We start from the raw sequence: 12,935 nt of genomic DNA, 5'->3' as shown, positions 1-12,935 counted from the left end.
AACTGAGACTCCATTTCAAAAAAATAAAGGTCCTCCCACCTCAGCCTCAGCCTCAGGATTATAGGCATAAGTCACTATGCCCAGCCAAATTTCATTTATTTATGTATTTTTGAGACAGGATCTTGCTCTGGCTTGAGCACAGTGGCATGATCATAGCTCACTGCAGCCTTGACCTCCCAGACTCAAATGATCCTCCTACCTCAGATTCCAGAGTTGCTGGAATCACAGGTATGAACCACTGTGCCCAGCCCAATAGCCAACCTTTTTTTTTTTTTTTTTTTTTAAGGTGGGGGTTTCACCATGTTGGTCAGGCTGGTCTTGAACTCCCGACCTCAGGTGATCCGCCTGCCTTGGCCTCCAAAGTGCTTGGATTACGGCGTGAGCCACCAGGCCCAGCCACAGCCAACTGTTTAAATGTCTCTAAGTTATCTATGCCTACCAAATTCTCTTATTCTTGTTAGTCTGTTGCACTCCTATCCATCTCTGCCTTCCTCTTTCCCTCCCTTTCTCTTCTATTTCTCCTCTTTCCCCCTCCTTCTCTCTAAATCTCTTTCAAAACTCAATTTCCGCTGGGTGCAGTGGCTCATGCCTGTAATCTCAGCCCTTTGGGAGGCTGAGGCCGACAGATTATGAAGTCAGGAGATCGAGACCATCCTGGTGAAACTCCATCTTTACTAAAATACAAAAAATTAGCTGGGTATGGTGGTACATACCTGTAGTCCCAGCTACTTGGGAGGCTGAGGCAGGGGAATCACTTGAACCTGGGAGGCAGAGGTTGCAGTGAGCCGAGTTCACGACATTGCACTCCAGACTGGGTGACAAGAAAGAACAAAAAAAAATTCAGTTTCTCAGTGGTGGTTCACATCTGTAACCCCAGCACTTTGGTACGCCAAGGCAGGTGAATCACTTGAGGCCAGGAGTTCAAGACAAGGCTGGTCAACATGTTGAAACCCCGTCTCTACTAAAAAAACAAAAATTAGCTGCACACTGTGGTGCACGCCTATAATCCCAGCTACTTGGGAGGATGAGGTGGGAGGATTGCTTGAGGCTGGGAGACATAGGTTGCAGTAAGCTGAGATCAAGCCACTGCACTCCAGCCTGGGTGAGAGAGCAAGACTCTGCCTCAAAGAAAAAAAAAAAAGAAATATATATATATGTATACTGAAGCCAAAAGGCCAATAAAGAAAAACAAAATTAAAGAGAGAAGGAAGCAAACTATTAACAGGGGTTCTTAAGGGATTGGGATTCACTTGGAGAGTTGCTTAGTTCATTATTTTTATTTTTATTTATTTTTATTTTTTGAGGCAGAGTCTCGCTCTGTCACCAGGCTAGAGTGCAGTGGCATGATCCCAGCTCACTGCAACTTCCGGTTTTGGGTTTCAAGCAATTCTCCTGCCTCAGCCTCCTGAGTAGCTGGGACTACAGGCAAGTACCACCACACCCAGCTAATTTTTTGTACTTTTAGTAGAGATGGAGTTTCACCATGTTGGCCAGGATGGTCTTGATCTCTTGACCTTGTGATCTGCCCGCCTTAGCCACCCAAAGTGCTGGGATTACAGGCATGAGCTACTGTGCCCAGCTATTTTTATTTATTTTTTTATAAGAATGAGAAAAGGGCTGGGAACAGCGGCTCCTGACTATAATCCCAACACTTTGGGAGTCCGAGGCAGGAGGATCACTTGAACCCAGGAGTTTGAGACTGGCCTGTGCAACATAGCCAGACCCTGTTTCTATTTAATTATTTTAATGAGAAAAAATGATAATTTAAAGAGAAATCAGATTTGCTAAACTCTCTCCATCTCTTCCCCATTTACAGTTGGCCTGGTTATGTGCCGAGTTTTACCTTGAGTGGACCCAGGATAGGGACCAGCCCAGCTTTGCCCTCAGGCAGCTCCTCCTTCCTTTTCTCTGCGCCTCTGTTTTCCTAACTAGGCGGGAAATGCAGATTCCTTTCTTGCAGATAGAAGCCAGTCTGCCCTAGCTCCCCACGCCCCAGGCCCTAGTGTGTGATGTTCCCCTCCCTGTGTCTGTGTGTTCTCATCGTTCAACACCCACTTATGAGTGAGAACATTTGGTGTTTGGGTTTCTGCTCTTGTGTCAGTTTGCTGAGAATGATGGTTTCCAGTTTCATTTTGTCCCTGCAAAGGACACGAACTCATTCTTTTTCATGGCTGCATAGTATTCCATGGTGTACATGTGCCACATTTTAGGGATAGCATTAGGAGAAATACCTAATTTAGATGACGGGGCGATCGATGCAACAAACCATCACCATGGCACATGTAAACCTATTTAACAAACTTGCATGATCTGCACATGTACCCCAGAACTTAAAGTATAATAAACAAACAAACAAACAAACAAAAAAACCCAACCAAACAAAAGGAAGCCTGTCTGTGCAGAGGCAGAACTGTAGGAGTGCCCTGTAGCATGAAAGGGAGAGAATGTCCTAGATGAGAGCACCCCAGATGACAGCAAAGATTCCCAGCTTCAGAAATGAGCCAGGAGAGGACTGTCAGCAGAAGTAGAAGCACAGGGCTTGTGTTGAGAGGGAGGGAAATTGTCTGGAAGGAGCCTTAGGGGCCTGCTCTTGATCTCTACTTGCACCCTGAGGGAAGATCCTGTGTGAGCTATGTGGCATAGATTATGGTTGTTTGGGATATTGTGCCTTCATTCCAGTAAATCCATTTATTCATCCTAAAAGAATGATGCCCCTGGGACAAGACCCTTATTCCAAGAGCTGGTCCTGTTTCTGAAAGTCTGATTGGCTCATTATCTCATTCTTCTTTACCGTTCCCCACTCCCCCCCTCCCCCCCTCCCCGACCCCTACCTCTCCTCCAACTTGCCCTCCTCTGAGCTTGGCAGGGCTTAAGACTTCTCCTTACTCCTGCCTGCAGGGCCCTTGTTCAAACATGAAGAGCTAAAAGAAGGCAAAGATGTAAGGAAAACTTTGGCAGTTTCCCCAGAAATCAAAAGTATCTGCAAGGTGAGGAGGAGGACAGAAAAGGAAGGAAAAGGAGAGTGAGAAAATGTAAATAACAGTGAGTATGGGCCCTGGAGCCAGAATGTATGCATCTAGGCTCTACTGTTTACTAGCTGTGTGGCCTTGGGGTACCTAACCTCTAGGGGTTGTTCTGAGGTGGTCAACCTAAGTAACAAATACAAAGTAACAAATAGAAAGAGGCTCTCTAAAAGGAAAGAGAGGTGGTTGACGCCTGTAATCCCAGCACTTTGGGAGGTCCAGGTGGGTGGATCACCTGAGGTCGTGAGTTTAAAACCAGCTTGACCAGCATGGAGAAACCCTGTCTCTACTAAAAATATAAAATTAGCCGAGCGTGGTGGCACATGCCTGTAATCCCAGCTACTTGGGGGGCTGAGGCAGGAGAATTGCTTGAACCCAGGAGGTGGAGGTTATGGTGAGCTGAGATTGCACCATTGCACTCCAGCCTGGGCAACAAGAGCAAAACTCGGTCTCAAAAATAAAATAAATAAAAGAGAAGGAAATAAATCTGGGAATAGAGCATTGCAAAGGGAATATGCATGCCATAATAAATTATGGGCATATTCAGGGAGGAAGAAAAGATGTTTAAAGGAAAAAATAAAGAGAATTACATAATTAGTTTGAAACAATTATCCCTGGCTACAAAAACCAATAATAAGGCTGATACCAGCCCGAGGTTGGACAGGCAACTGCTAGGCAGATGTCCTTGCAGAAGTATGTTTTGTGTAAGATTGCAGTGTCCTCTGTGCAAGGTTGTATTTTTTGCGGAGTCTTTTGTGATAGTTTTTGTTATCAGGCATATGAGCATGAGAACCTTCTATTCACTCCTTCCCCAGCTCTTTTTGTCAGGATTTTGTTTTTGCTTTTAACATCAATGACACCATTTTGCTTCTGATTACTTTTACAAGGTTAAAGTGATTAATATCCCTGAAGCAATCAGAACATTAAATCATCTGTGATATTGTGATTTGCAGTAAGATATATATGCACATGCACATTTCCTGGCACAGAGCTCCTAAAACTCCAGAGTCAGAAAACCTGGAGTGATAAACATTTTTTTTTTTTTTTTTTATAAGACGGGGTTTCACCATGTTGCTCAGGCTGGTCTTGAACTCCTGACCTCAGGTGATCCGCCTGCCTTGGCCTCCAAAGAGCTTGGATTACAGGTGTGAGCCACCACACCCGGCCAAGCATGTGTTTTGTATGTCAACACAGTGACTAATAGCTAGCAGCCCCTAGGTAGCTTCAGTGTGGGGCTGGTCACCAGAAAGACCATGGCATGATTAAAGGATTGGGGCTTTCAGCCCCACCCTCCAACCTTCAAGGAGAGGAGAGAGGCCAAAGGTTAAGATGGTCACTAATGGCCAATAATTTAGCCAGTCGTGTCTACACAATGAAGCCTTCATAAAAACCCAAGAGGACAGGGTTTAGAAGAGCATTTGGATAGCTGAACATGATGAAGTTCCTGCAGGGTAGGCAGCCCAGAGCCGGCATGGAAGCTCTGCACCCCTTCCCACAAACCTTGCCGTAGGTATGCCTTCAGCTGGCTGTTCATTCGTATCTTTTATTATATCGTGTATTAAGAAACCAGTAAACATAAGTAAAGTGTTTACCAGGTGCAGTGGCCCATGCCTGTAATCCCAACATTTTGAGAGGCTGAGGTGGGAGGCTCACTTGAGGCCAGGGGTTTGAGCCCAGTCTGGGCTAACATAGTGAGGCTCCTTCTCTACAAAAATTTTTTTAAAAAAATTATCTGGGCAAGGTGGCACATGCCTGCAGTCCCAACTACTCAGGAGCTGAGGTGGGAGGATCCCCTGAGCCCAGGAGGTCGAGGCTGCAGTGAGCTAGGACTGCACTCCAGACTAGCAACAGAATGAGACCCTGTCTCAAAAACAAAAAACAAAAACATGTTTCTCTGAGTTCTGTGAGGCCACTCAAGCAAATTAATTATACCCAAAGACGGGGTTGTGGGAACCCAGATTTATAGCCAGTTGGTCAGAGCATAGACGATAACCTGTGCTTGCAACAGGCATCAGAAGTGGGGACAGCCTTGTGGGACTGAGCTCTCGACCTGCTGGATCAGATGCTATTTCCAGGTAGGTGGTGACAGAATTGAACTCAATTAGAGGACACTCAGCTGATGCCCACTGGAGAATCTGCTGCAGAATTGATTGCTGCTGGGGAGAAATCCCCACATATGTTTTGGTGATCCCAGGTGGGGTGGTCTTGTATTGAGAGTTAGGGTGTGAAAAGACCAAAGTGTGTTTTTTTTTCTTATACTCTTTGACTCACTATTAGTAAACACTCTGTTCCCCAGGAAGACAAGTCTGGAGGGAGGGAGACATAAAATAATTAACAACAGCTCTTGGAGGAGACAGCAAAACAGCCAGAACAGTGACTGAGGGAAAGAAAGTAATTAAAACCCTTGAAGACAGAGGCAGACCGAGAAAGAGCTTTTTTCCTTTTTCCAAGACGAGGTCTCCCTCTGTCGCCCAGGCTGGAGTGCAGTGGCACGATCTCAGTTCACCGAAACCTCTGCCTCCTGGGTTCAAGCAATTCTCCTGCCTCACCCTCCCAAGTAGCTGGGAGTATGGGTGTGCACAAACATGCCCAGCTACTTTTTAAATTTTTTGTAGGGAAGCGGTCTCACTATATTGCCCAGGCTGGTCACAAACTCCTGGGCTCAAGCAGTCCTCTCACCTTCAGATTTGCTTGGATTACAGGCATGAGCCATCACACACTCAGCCCTGATAATATTCTAATGCTTACATGCTGAGTAAGGATAGGGAATTCTGGGTATCTCATCCAGTGTCTAGGGTGGGGACGGGTTCTGTGCACATGGGCAGAGCAAGTGTAAGTTAGCGACTCCTGAAGGGCTCACATTTTCCCTACACATGTCCAGCCAATTGCCTAATCATCCAGACTTAAAAAGTGACAGAGTCAGGGCTGGGTGCAGTGGTTCACACCTCCTTTGGGAGGCCGAGGCCAGTGGATCACAAGGTCAGGAGTTCCAGACCAGCCTGCCCAATGTGGCAAAACCCTATCTCTTCTAAAAATACAAAAATTAGCCGGGCCATGGTGGCAGGTGTCTGTAATTCTTGGCCTCAGCTACTTGGGAGGCTGAGGCAGGAGAATTGCTTGAACCCAGGAGGCAGAGGTTGCAGTGAGCCAAGATCGCACCACTGTGCTCCAGCCTGGGTGACAAAGCAAGACTCTGTCTCAGAAGAAAAAAATTAGCCAGGCCTGGTGGCAGGTGCCTATAATGCCAGCTACTCAGGAGGCTGAGGCAGGAGAATCACTTGAATCCGGGAGGTGGAGTTTGCAGCGAACAGAGATTGCTCCACTGCACTCCAACCTGGGTGACAAGAGTGAAACTCCGTGACAGAAGAGTCCTGAGTGTCAGAGGATGACCTTGGAAAGCGTGGAGTCCCTCAATCTTCAAAAGACATTGCTGGAATACTGTACAAAGGAGCCCTCTGAATGAATGTCCAGTTTCATTTCCTGCATTTACTTCCACCTTCTGCTTTTGCCCAGAATGTCCTCCTTGCAACTTTCTGAATCTCTAAATTCAAAAGTCATGTCTCAGGCTTTTTTTTTCTCACTATGTTTTCTGTTAGGAATACAATTCCTTCTTTTTTCTTTTTTGAAACAGGCTGTCACCCAGGGTGGAGTGGAGTGCAGTGGTGGGATCTCAGCTCACTGCAAACTCCACCTCCGGGGCTCAAGCCACCCTCCCTCCTCAGCCACCCAAATAGCTGGGATCACAGGCACAGGTCACCATGCCTGGCTAATTTTTGTATTTTTAGTAGAGATGGGTTTTTTGCCATGTTACCCATGCTGGTCCCAAACTCCTGGGCTCAAGCAATCTACCTGCCTCAGCCTCCCAAACTGCTAGGCTTATAGGTATGAGCCACAGGAAATGTAATTATCAACCCTTGCCTCATTCTCCGTTCATTGGTAAAAGCCTCCTTCAAGGGTGTGGCGGTGCATGCCTGTAGTTCAGCTACTTGGGAGGATGAGGCAGGAAGATTGCTGGAGTCTGGGCATTATAGGCCACAGTGTGCTGATTGTACCTGTGAAAAGCCACTGCAGTCCAACCTGGACAACATAGTAAGACCTTAGGTGACCCGCCCACCTCGGCCTCCCAAAGTGCTGGGATTACAGGCGTGAGCCACTGCACCCTTGAAAGAGGCTTCCTAATCAGTACCACTATTATTCCACATTTGTTGTTTATTTTCCAGCTCTTTCTTTTTTGCCTTTTTGCAAATCACTCCCACACACATGAGAAACAGAGTTTTCAGTCTGGGTAGATAATTCTGTTTTAGTCAATTCACAAATGTAGTTTAAGTAATTTTGTTTTTGTTTTTATTTTTGAAACAATAATAAATCACTTAGGGGGATTGCAGTGGTGCTATCACAACTCACTGCAGCTTCAATCTCCGGCTCAAGTGATCCTCTTGCCTCAATCTCCCTAGTGGCTCAGGCTACAGGCACGTGCCACCACTCCTGGCTAATTTTTAAATTTTTTGTAGAGATAGGGTTTCACTATGTTGTGCAGGCTGGGCTCAAACTCCTGGGCTCAAGTGATCCTCCTACCTTGGCCTCCTAAAGTGTTAGGATTATAGGTGTCAGCCACTGTGCCTGGTTTAGTTTGGGTAAATTTTTTATTTTTCCATATAACTTCTGCAATTTCCATGGCAAATCACTCTTGATAATTTTTGTAAACTTATACAAAAATCAATGATGTTTTTTGAATGTACATCAATTATTGTTAATTGAGAGTTTTATTTTTATTTTTATTTTTATTTTTATTTTAAATGGAGTCTTGAACTGTCACCCAGGTTGGAGTACAATGGGGTGATCTCTACTCACTGCAACCTCCATCTCCTGGGTTCAAGAGATTCTCCTGCCTCAGCCTCCTGAGTAGCTGGGATTACAGGTGCCCACTATCATGTCTGGCCACTTTTTTGTATTTTTAGTAGTGATGGAGTTTCACTATATTGGTCAGTCTGGTATCAAACTCCTGACCTCAGGTGATCCACCTGCCTTGGCCTCACAAAGTGCTGGGATTACAGGTGTGAGCCACCACACCCAGTCTCTTCAAGGTTTTCATAGCTATTCCCTCTCTCATTCCAGGAGGAAGAAAAAGGACAAATCAGTCTAAGGAAATCAATGCACAAATATCAAACTACAGGAGATTCAAAGTTTAGGAATCATTCTCAAATACAACTCATGTCTCTAATATGAGCAGTTAATATTTATATCTCACAGAACATAGCACACTCAGTAAAGCTATCTAACACTAAACCTCTATTTTCCAAGTCAAAGAGCAAAACTGAAAAACTTTAGGAAAGGTAGACAGATGGTATGACATTGAGATTCACAGAAGGGGAGACTGTGTCTCATTCATTCATCACTGTATCCCAGAGCCCAGCAATGTGTCTGACATAGTGGTCACAGACTCATTCCACAAATATTTGTGAGTGTCTGCTATGTGTCATACATCGTACTAAGTGCTGGAGATAAAACTTAGAAGACAAAGTTCCCGCCTTCATGGAACTTACTTTCTGGTGAAGAAGTCTATAGAAATATAAATAAATGTAAAAGGACACGTGTGGTGGCTCATGCCTATAATCCCAGCATTTTGGGAGGCCTAGGCAGGCAGATGGCCTGAGGCCAGGAGTTCAGCTTGGCCAAAATGGTGAAAAAAACACATCTACTAAAAATACAAAAATTAGCTGGACATGGTGGTGCATGCCTGTAATCCCAGCTACTTAGGAGGCTGAGGTGGAAGAATTGCTTGAACCTGGGAAGGGGAGATTGCAGTCAGTGGAGACCATGCCATTGCACTCCAGCCTGGGTGAAAGAACAAGATTCTGTCTCAAAAAAATAAAAGTAAACAAATAATACATTACAGAGACTTATAGGAGTTATGAAGAATATAAAGCAGAGGAAGAGAAAATAGAGCTGAGCCAATGGGGGATATTTAGAAACGGTGGCCAAGGAAGGTCTCACCCAGAAGATAACTTTTAAAGCAGAATATCTGTGGAATAATTGCATGAATTAATGTATTTTTTTCTTTTTTTTTTTCTCTCATTTACAAAAGAAATGGGTGGGCCTTCATCAACCACAGTTTGGGTGGTGACAAAATATTTTAGGAAAACCCTACAACCAATGTTTAAAGCTGATCTTCCATAACTAGGTAAGCAGAAGCTCTCAAGTCCAAACAGTTTCCTGAAAATTTTTCTTAAAGGACACAAGATAGTCTATGGAAAGAGGATCCCAGCCGCTGGGAATATCCTTTTCCCAAGGAGGAAGAAATTAAGAAATGGGGTCTGCCCTTCCTGACACCTTACACTAAAATTAACTCCAGATGGATTAAAGACTTAAACATAAGCCCTAACACCATAAAAACCCTAGAAGAAAATCTAGGCAAAACCATTCAGGACATAGACGTAGGCAAGGACTTCATGACCAAAACACCAAAAGCATTGGCAACAAAAGCCAAAATAGACGAATGGGACCCAATCAAACTCCACAGCTTCTGCATGGCAAAAGAAACGGTCATTAGAGTGAATCGGCAACCAACAGAATGGGAAAAAATTTTTGCAGTCTACCCATCTGACAAAGGGCTGATATCCAGAATTTACAAAGAACTAAAACAGATCTACAAGAAAAAAACAAACAAGCCCATTCAAAAGTGGGCAAAGGATATGAACAGACACTTTACAAAAGAAGACATACATGAGGCCAACAAACATATGAAAAAATGCTCATCATCACTGGTCATCAGAGAAATGCGAATCAAAACTACATTGAGATACCATCTCACGCCAGTTAGAATGGCAATCATTGAAAAATCTGGAGACAACAGATGCTGGAGAAGATGTGGAGAAATAGGAACACTTTTACACTGTTGGTGAGAGTGTAAATTAGTTCAACCATTGTGGAAGACAGTGTGGTGATTCCTCAAGGACCTAGAAATAGAAATTCCATTTGACCCAGCAATCCCATTACTGGGTACATATCCAAAGGATTACAAATCGTTCTACTATAAGGACACGTGCACACGAATGTTCATTGCAGCATTGTTTACAATAGCAAAGACCTGGAACCAACCCAAATGCCCGTCGATGATAGACTGGACAGGGAAAATGTGGTACATATACACCATGGAATATTATGCAGCCATCAAAAATGATGAGTTTGTGTCCTTTGTAGGGACATGGATGAACCTGGAAACCATCATTCTCAGCAAACTGACACAAGAGCAGAAAATCAAAGACCGCATGTTCTCACTCATAGGCGGGTGTTGAACAATGAGAATACATGGACACAGGGAGGGGAGCACTACACACTGGGATCTGTTGGGGGGAAATGGGAGAGGGAGGGGGGGGGGGGGGGAGGTGGGGAGAGTTAGCATGGGGAGAAATGCCAGATATAGGTGAAGGGGAGGAAGGCAGCAAATCACACTGCCATGCATGTACCTATGCAACAGTTTTGCATGTTCTTCACATGTACCCCAAAACCTAAAATGCAATTAAAAAAATTATAAAATGCATAATAAATAATAATTTACATGGAAAAAAAAAAAAGAAATGGGGTCTGGCGTGGTGGCTCATACCCATAATCCCAGCACGTTGGGAGGCTGAGATGGGCGGATCACCTGAGGTCAGAAGTTCAAGACCAACCTGGCCAACATGGTGAAACTCTGTCTCTACTAAAAATACAAGAAAATTAGGTGGGTGTGGTGGTGGTTGCCTGTAATCCCAGCTACTGGGGAGGCTGAGGCAAGAGAAACTTTCATGGAGTTTCATTCATTCTTTCGCCCAGACTGGAGTGAAGTGGCACAATCTCCATTCACTGTAACCTCCACCCTAGGGTTCAGGAGATTCTCCTGCCTCAGTCTCCTGAGTGGCTGGGATTACAAACATGCGCCACTATGCCCCACTAATTTTTGTGTTTTTAGTGGAGATAGGGGTTTTGCCATGTTGGTCAGGCCGGTCTCAGACTCCTGACTTCAAGTGATTCACCCACCTCAGCCTCCCAAAGTGTTAGGATTACAGGCGTAAGACACTGCATTTAGCACCCCCACTCTTTTTTTTTTTTTTTTTTCTGAGATGGAGTCTTGCTCTGTTGGCTAGGCTGGAGTGCAGTGGCATGATCTCGGCTTGGCTGGAGTGCAGTGGTGCAATATTGGCTCACTGCAACCTCTGCCTTCTGGCTTCAAGTGATTCTCCTGTCTCAGCCACCTGACAAGCTGGGATCACAGGCACACCCCACCACACCTGGCTAATTTTTGTATTTTTTGGTAGAGACAGCATTTCACCATGTTGGCCAGGCTAGTCTCAAACCCCCGACCTCAAGTGATCCATCTGCCTCGGCCTCCCAAAGTGCTGGGATTACAGACATGAGCCATCACACCTGGCCAAGCATTTCTTTATACCGATGCAAGAATGGTCTAATACAAGCAGTATTTTATTTTTATTTATTTATTTTTTGAGATGGAGTATTGCTCTGTTATCCAGGCTGGAGTGCAGTGGCACTATCTTGGCTTATTACAATCTCCAACTTCCAGGTTCAAGTGATTCTCCTGCCCCAGTCTTCCAAGTAGCTGGGATTACAGATGTGTGACACCATAGCTGGCTAATTTTTGCATTTTAGTACTAGAAATGGGGTTTTGCCATGTTGCCCAGGTTGGTCTTGAACTCCTGACCTCAGGTGATCTGCCCACCTCAGCCTCCCAAAATGCTGGGATTACAGGCGTGAGCCACCACGTCTGGCCATCTTTTAACTCTTAGAAGGCAAATATAGGCCAGGCATAGTGGCTCATGCCTGTAATCCAAGCACTTTGGAGGCCAAGGTGGGTGGATCGCCTGAGGTTGGGAGTTCAAGACCAGCCTGACCAACATGGTGAAACCCCATCTAAAAAGAAAGAAAGAAAGAAAGAAAGAAGGCAAAAATATTTCTGTATACATCCTCTTCATCTCTATTGCAAAACATCCAGAAAAGCCAGAATTAAGCATGAGAATTGTTTGTTTTATTGAACATAGACACACTGCATTATTATTATTTTTTTACCATGACAATGTGTGGCCGACATTACGAGCCTCAAAATTGTACCGAGATCAAAATCACTTTGGCGTACTATGAATCATCTGAAGATCCAAAAGATTAGCATAGTCACCACTGAGCCTGAGTTTTATTAGAAAAGCTCCTGAAAAGATTTGTAAATGTGAGGGAAACGTCTTTTCCAGCCTGGAACTTTTTTCTCCCTTCTTTCCTGTCAACACACAAACCAATATTACACATAAGTTAAGTGCATGGGTTCTGGAGCCAGGCAGAATTGTCTGTCAATGCAGAGCTCCCCAGTAACTGGCTATATGACCCTGGGTAAGTGATTTCACCTCTAAGAATCTGTTTATTAATCTATAAAATTGGAAAATATAATCTTCATGTATTTATGAGAATTTGGTAAACTCGTAAAGCTCCTAGTCCATCTGTGGGTCAGTATATTTCACAGGAGGAGCTTTCTTATTTTTTTAAATTTTATTTTATAATTTTCTTTTTTAATATAGAGACAATATGTTGCCCAGTCAGGTCTCAAAGTCAGGATCAAAATAAATAGCGATTCTCTCACTTCAGCCTCCCAAAGTGCTGAGATTACAGGTATGCATCACCGTACCCAGTGTTTTTTAAAAAAGTTATTTTATACTATAAGGACCCATGCACACGAATGTTCATTGCAGCACTGTTTACAATAGCAAAAACCTGGAACCAACCCAAATACCCATCAATGATAGACTGGACAAGGAAAATGTGGCACATATACATCATGGAATACTACACAGCCATCAAAAACGATGAGTTCGTGTCCTTTGTAGGGACATGGATGAACCTGGAAACCATCATTCTCAGCAAACTGACACAAGA

Source organism: Cebus imitator, unplaced genomic scaffold (assembly GCF_001604975.1).
Source record: "Cebus imitator isolate Cc_AM_T3 unplaced genomic scaffold, Cebus_imitator-1.0 Scaffold387, whole genome shotgun sequence".
In the NCBI taxonomy this organism is placed as follows: domain Eukaryota; kingdom Metazoa; phylum Chordata; class Mammalia; order Primates; family Cebidae; genus Cebus; species Cebus imitator.
Note: the sequence above shows the minus strand (reverse complement) of the source record.